Source organism: Bos javanicus, chromosome 3, assembly GCF_032452875.1.
Source record: "Bos javanicus breed banteng chromosome 3, ARS-OSU_banteng_1.0, whole genome shotgun sequence".
In the NCBI taxonomy this organism is placed as follows: Eukaryota; Metazoa; Chordata; class Mammalia; order Artiodactyla; family Bovidae; genus Bos; species Bos javanicus.
The window spans coordinates 17,980,818-17,987,848 of record NC_083870.1 but is presented as its reverse complement, the minus strand read 5'-3'; the positions used below and the strand labels follow the sequence as shown (position 1 = coordinate 17,987,848).

General features: G+C 50.9%; 1 long non-coding RNA gene across 1 annotated transcript; it reads left to right on the top strand.

Moving 5' to 3' along the window:
• Positions 1-537: 537 nt before the first annotated feature.
• On the top strand, positions 538-5,811 carry LOC133241094 (uncharacterized). The gene is made up of 2 exons (XR_009734516.1): positions 538-758; positions 5,224-5,811. It is a non-coding gene; the product is annotated as an uncharacterized LOC133241094 (long non-coding RNA).
• Positions 5,812-7,031: the final 1,220 nt, after the last annotated feature.

Below are 7,031 nucleotides of genomic sequence, written 5' to 3'. Positions count from 1 at the left end.
ACAATGCTCTCATCAGAGCAGCATCCACCCGCTTTGCTAGCTTACCTCTTCTTCTTTCTCCTCCATGCTCCAGTCACACCGAGCTTCTCCCCTACCCAGGCCATGTTTATCTTATCCGTCTCTGAGTCTGAATGCCCTCCCATATCTCCAGGTCCCGCTCCTTATCTTCAGTTGCCATCCAATCCCTGCTTAAACATCACTCCTTCCTGAAAGCATCCTAGACCCCAGACCTGACCCCGTGTGCTCCCAGGGCCACCTGTGCGCCCCTGCCATCATTCTCATTACATGGTACTGGCCCCATCTCCTGTCTCTACACCGAATTAGAAGAGTGTTGAGAATGTGAACTATTGGCTTGTGCGCCTCGCATTCAGGACACAGCCCGGTAGACAGTAGACACTCAGTACATATGTGTGCGTTAAGCTTAGGTGATTGAACAAATATGGTTTCGCTCAAGAGCTCCCTGTGCCCTTCAGGGGAAAAGAAACCAAGAGGAGCCCTGCTATCCAGCCAGCAGGGGGCGCTGGTGGGTCACAATCACAGACTCAGGGCGTGACTATGCCACGCCCACGTGACAGGTCATAGAGGCTAAGAACCTCAGAATCTTGACACAAGCAGGCTACAAAAAGCATTTGGCTTCTGATAATCATGGATTCACTAGGCTGCTGAGCAAGGGGCATATCTCCAGGGAAGACAGTTTTCGGAAGCCAAGCTTGGGAAGCACGAATTGAAGAGAGACAAAAAAGAAGTGACCAGAGCAGGTAACCCTGCCTGTCTTCCTGACTGTCCGTTCATCCATTTATTCACTCCTTGGTACTGAAGTCTACACAGTGTCATATAGTGTTAGGTGCCGAGAACAGTGGCAAGCAGGACAGTGAGGATGCCTGTGCTCGTCAGACAGCACACCGGAGAAGACAGACGATTAGGGAAATCATGGTAAAAATGTAGCGAGAAGTACAGGGAACGCCAAGAACTCACATCAGAACCACAGACCCTGTGAGTTAGGGACGTCTTCCTCAAGTGCTGTGTGAGCTGAGACTTCAGATTTGAGTATAATTTAGTGAGTGCAAGGATGGGTGTTCTAGGCCATGGGAAGAGCAGTGCAAAGGTCCAGACAGAGGCCAGCAGAGTTTAGCAAGGATCTGCTCAGGGCCAGTCTGACAACACAGAGGAACAGCGGCTGGAGATGAGGTGGGCTAGTGGGCGGAGGTCCACCAGAGGGCAGCCTCGCATCCTCCAGGCAGAGGGACAACGGAGAACACCGGAAGGAAGGCGTGGGGCCTGACGGCACTGCCCTTTCCCTCCCCTTTAGCGCACAGGACTCATTCCCAAGCTGCTGTCCATCTTTGACGTCTCTATCTCCCCTGGGGACTTGTTCTCAGGACCCACCCAAAGAGGAAGTGCTGGGAGGGGTTGACTGGGAGGAGCCAGGTGAACCCTCTGGGCACTAGGATGAGAACTGCTCCTATAGAAACAGCCCAGCCTGGACTTGGAAGGGTAGAGCCTGACATACTGGATTTCCCAGTGGGCAGGAGGCTCCCAACTGTCAGTCTAGGGGCCCTGGCTGCAGAGGGAGAAAGGTGAACCACAGACACAGAGCAGGAAAGAGAATGGAAAACAGTGACAGACAAAGAGGCAGGGAGAGGAAATTGTGAAGAAAGCAGAATATGCTCAGAGAAAAGCTATGGAAAAGTTTTAAAGGGCTCACCGTCCACCCCACCACCCGCTCCTCACCCCCTTCCAACTCCTCCTCCTTTTCCCTAATCTCAGGTCTGGCCCCGCAGGGGACAGAGGGGACAGGTTCAGACAAGAAGAAGCCTGAGTCATTTACCAGGCTCCCAGCACACGCACATGCGTGCATGCACACGTGTGTGCACACACACACACACACAAGCTCACTCTCCAGGGCTGCAGGGCGCCCAAGTGCACACAGACTTTCTGTCAAACAGCTTCAAAGACCATAAAGGAGGCAGAGAGCAAGGCTGCATGGACCTTAACTCTCCTCTCCTTTTCCCCACTTTCCTGCTGATGTCTGCCTTCTGTTTTCCTGCCTGTGTGTCTCCCTTTGCCTTGCCTCTCCTTCCTCTTCCTCCCAGGCAAGTCAGGGCACGGACAGGGCAGGTCTCTGTCACCTCAGCCTCTTGGCAGCGTCCCCTGGCTTGAAGGGAGGGACTGTGTGACTTCTCTCCTACCCCCACCCCTTAGGAATCCTGCTCCTGAGTCGTGTGCTTAAAACTAAGCAGAAACCTCTCCCTGGATGACAGAATTAATTCCCGAATAACTGGCAGGCTTAGAGTCACAAGGGAATTGAGGCCAACACCCTACCCCAGGAGTAGGGAGTAGGTGCCTCTCCGGTGGGAACCTGCCGCTGACACAGTTGAGGCTGCAGCCAGATGGCCGGGGACTTGGGATACTATGGAGGGTGCAGAGCTGGCGGCAGGGGCCCTGTGAGGTGATGCTTCCTTCTCATACATCTCTCACTCTGGCTCTCCAGCTCGGGAGATGCACAGCATAGTGGACCCCAAGTGGGAGTCACTTCAATCTGTCCTCAAGACAGCAGCAAGCAGCACAGTGACAGCCCCTCTGCAGGCACATGCTGGGGACTCCCTCCCACAGAAGAACCCCCAGATGGGGCTCTGGAGGTTCTGAAAGTGGATGGAAAGAGGCTGAGCTGGGCGGAGGTGTCAGCTGCACCTGGCTCACTTGGGTCTGGCTTGCACACCTGAGCTGGGTGAGGTGGAGCCCCAGATGAAAGGGCTGAGCTAAGAGCCTGACACCCATCATCTGAGACAGCTGAGGCCCTGGGTCTACAGCAAAGTGGGTCACCGGACAGGTCTGCCTCAGCAACAACCTAACATGAAAATCCTGCACAGCTTCCGTGAACTAGAGCTGCCTTCTTTGGCAAGAAGGGGCTGGTAAGCCTTTCCTTCTTTACTCAGGGAACCCTCAGGAAGTGTTTGTTGCAAGCGGATTCGTACCTCCTATACCCAGGAGGCCTCCTATCCCAGGGCACAGAAAAGAGCAAAGAGATGAGAACCGTGACTTTCTCAGCACATGGAGTATTCAGAGCAGGGCTGGGAGATGGTGTGTTAGTCGCTCAGTTGTGTCTGATTCTTTGTGACCCACAGGCTATAGCCCATCAGGCTCCTCTGTCCACGGGATTCTCCAGGCAAGAAAACTGGAGTGGTTACCATTTCCTTCTCCAGGGGATCTTCCCCACCCAGGGAATGAACCTGGGTCTCCTGCATTGCAGGCAGATTCGTTACCATCTGAGCCTTGTTCTGCAGATGGCAGAACAAGGATGGGATGGAGAACGGGAGAATCCACTAGAAGGAGGGGCTGAGGCCAGAATAGAAGCAAGTTCCATTAGGAGCTGTTCACACAGGCTCCAGTTTGAAAGCCTGATGAACAAATATAACAAAATCTCAGTTTGATGCAGCCACACAGCCATGGCCAGAAGACTCAAGTTCTTCCTTCCTGTGCTTGTGCTTCTGTATAAACACACACTCACACACACACAGGGGCATAGGATTGTGTGTGTCTCGTGGAAAGCCAACAGCAATAACTGGTTCAGTTTAAAAAAACAGTATGGAGGGACCTCCCTGGTGGTCCAGTGGTTAGGACTCTGCATTTTCACTGCATGGGGCACGGTTTGATCCCTGGTTGGGGACCTCAGATCCCACAGGCCAGCAAACAAGAAAATTTTAAAAATTAAAAAAAAAGAGGTTTATCTTTGGACGCTGCAGGCTGGAGGGTAGAAGCAGTTGCTCTCGGCAGTTGTCAGATCAACTCCCATACCTACCCTTCTCCACCCCGGTGACCAGCTCTCGTAGACCCACCTCTGACCCAGCATCTGCCTACAGGGTGGCCTTGTGGGATGAGCCCCCAGTTGGGCTACATGCTCATTTTCCCTCCTCCACATCTCCTCTGAGGCTAAAGGACTCTCTGTCTACTGACTTATGGCCACTTCTAGACCATCTGTCCTGCTCTGGGGCCTCCCAGCGGGTTTCATCCATGTTCGCTAAGAGGTACTGGGCAGAAACCGGAGGGGCTGCCCCAGGGGCCATATATTGGGTCCTAGGCCTGTGGATCTAAGGAGAACATTCTTGGATTTCCTGGGTAGGAGGAAAGTGTGTTGGTAAGATGCAAAGAAAAGAGTTGTTTGGGTTTTTCCTACTCCTAAAAGAATTGGGAGATTACAAAAGTCCTGAATGGTTGAGTCTGAGGACGCATACAGGGTCCAATCACCCCCTCTGCATTGCCAACACTGTCCCATAGAGGAAGAGAGAAAGGTCAGAGAACTGCTTCACTCTTTGCCTCAGTAGTCATAGAGCCAGCATGGATCTCGGCCCTCCATGCCAAGAGCGGTGGCCTCTCCATTTCCTCTTGCCAGAAGGCCCCCAAGGCAATGACTTCCTACTCACTGGGGAGAATGGGAGGAGGCGGTGCTTTCAGGACTGGTCAATGAGTCATCTAGCAAGACTCTCATTGCACCTGCACTCCTGGGTAGCACCAGACCAAGGACACCAGACCAAGCGTATGCTCCAAGTGGGGATGGAACCTGCTTTGGATCTACCTAATAGCAACTGAGGTAGATCACTGAACCTCAGTCTTACTCATAGGTAAAATGGGGTGAAAACACCGACCTCTCAGGTTGGCTGCAATCATTCATGATATGAGGTTTGTGAAGTGCTCAGCACTCAACTCAGACTCGATTGCCAAGGGTCATACTTTTCCTCATTAGCCAAGAGACCCCAGGCAGAATTATTACATATTCTGGTCTTTCCTTTTCCATTGGGAAAATGACTCCCTTTGGGGCTTCCCAAGTGGCACTAATGGTAAAGAACCCACCTGCAAATGCAGGAGACGTAAGAGATGCAGGTTTGATCCCTGGGTCAGGAAGATCCCCTGGAGAAGGGAACGGCAACCCACTCCAGTATTCTTGCCTGGAGAATCCCATGCACAGAGGAGTCTGGTGAGCTACAGTCCACGGGGTGGCAAAGAGTCAGATACCACTGAGCAACTGAGCACAGCACAGTGAAGAACCAGCTCACTGACCCGAATGAAAGCACAGCACTGTGGGACTGAGTTCCCTCTGAACATCTAGGCCTGATTTCTCAGCCCTTGTCTGTGTCATGGCTCTGAAGACTGGTGTATCTGGGGGTCAAAGAAGGAGTGAGGGAATGCAGACAGCCAGCTTTTTCTCTGAAAATCTTTTTGTTCTAGGACCCCCAAAACTTGAGAAGATGTGTGACCAACCAAAGTGCAACTCATGCTGCCCGCCAAAATGCAGTCCAAGCTGCCCGCCAAAATGCAGTCCAAGCTGCCCGACAAAATGCAACCCATGCTGCCCACCAAAATGCAACCCGTGCTGCCCATCAAAATGCAACCCATGCTGCCCATCAAAGCCGTGCTGCTGTTTGGAGCCCAAGCCTGAGTGTACTTGCCTTAATAAGGAGCCCGATCCCGCTGCATCCGAAACTCAGAACAACTCCCAAACCCAACAGCAGTCCCAAAGCCCGAAGCAGGGGCCCAAAAGTCCCCGGGGGCAGAAGTAACCAGACAAGTAGATTGTCCCAAACAAGTAGACGGGCCATGCCCATCACCCAGTGGCGTCAGGCTAGACCTACCTTTAGAAAAGCTGTTTCTCAGTGACCACCATTTACTTTCAACCAGAAGCCCCTACCTCCCTTCATAGCCCCCCACCCTTGTGAGGCTCCAGCTGGAAATGGGAGGTTGAAAAAGCTAGAACCATCTTGCCTAGTGATCCTGAAATTAGATAGCACAAAAATAAAACAGCAATAAAGAAAATAACCTCTCTTTCCTCCTTTACCTGTGAAACCATTGAAACCATCTCACTTGTCTGGCCTAAGCCCAGGAAAATATGCTATGCATGTCATGAAGGCACCCAGGACCCAGAAAACCAGAGTCTGGAAGCACAAGGCTTCTGCTGAGCCAGAATTAGTGACTGACTCATCCTGGTTTTAAAATGAAAGTTCCATGTTCAGGAATCCCTCCAGTCCCAGGAAAAGGGGCGGGGGGTGGGATGGGGGGGTGGAGGTGGTCAGTCACCCTAAGTGAAGAAATTCCAGTGCCCCTGCGTCCTGGGGCAACTCACTTGAGGTCGAACCAGCAAAATCACATGCCAAGGAATGATTCCCCTCTCTTACCCCCAAGATCTTCTTAGAACCAGAACTCCCAGGACTCAGCACAGCACTGTGACTGGCCCAGGCAGCAGAGTCTTATGGCATCAATACCACCTCTGCAATGGTGGAGCAAGTTGCTGGACCCTCTCAGGCTCCATTTTCTCATCTCTTAAATGAGAGTAATGGTACTTCAAAGGGTTTTTATGAGAATGAAATAGGATCATTCATTTAAAGCGCTTAACATCAGATCTGACACATCATGGATACACAATGCATGGTTCTCCTCAAACTTCTCTATCCGTCACCAGGTCCCTTTTTCCCTCCAAAGGAGTTACCATGATAAAACAATTTTCCCACAAAACACAGCTCAGTTAATCTAGGTGCACAGGTAGAAATAGAGAAATGAGCCCCATTCACTACACTGTGAATATCACTTCTTCCTGTATTCTTGGTATACAACTGCTATGTCCATTCCTTCTAACATTTTTCTAATGCCCTTCTGTATTTCCTCCCTCATGATCCTCCCTGTCCACCAATCCCAGAAAACACCTAATCTACTTTGGGTCCCTATAAATGAGTTTGAACTTTTAAGAATTTTATGTAAAAAGAATCATCCAGTATGTATTCTCTTATGCTTGGCTTCTTTCACTCAGCAAAACTACTTTGAGATTCAAACAAGTTGTTGCAAGTATCAATTGTTCATTCCTTTTTATTGCTGGGTAGTAAATTCCCATGAAGTGATGGGACCAGATGCCATGATCTTAGTTTTCTGAATGTTGAGCTTTAAGCCAACTTTTTCACTCTCCTCTTTCATTTTCATCAACAGGCTTTTTAGTTCCTCTTCACTTTCTGCCATAAGGGTGGTGTCATCTGCATATCTGAGGTTAT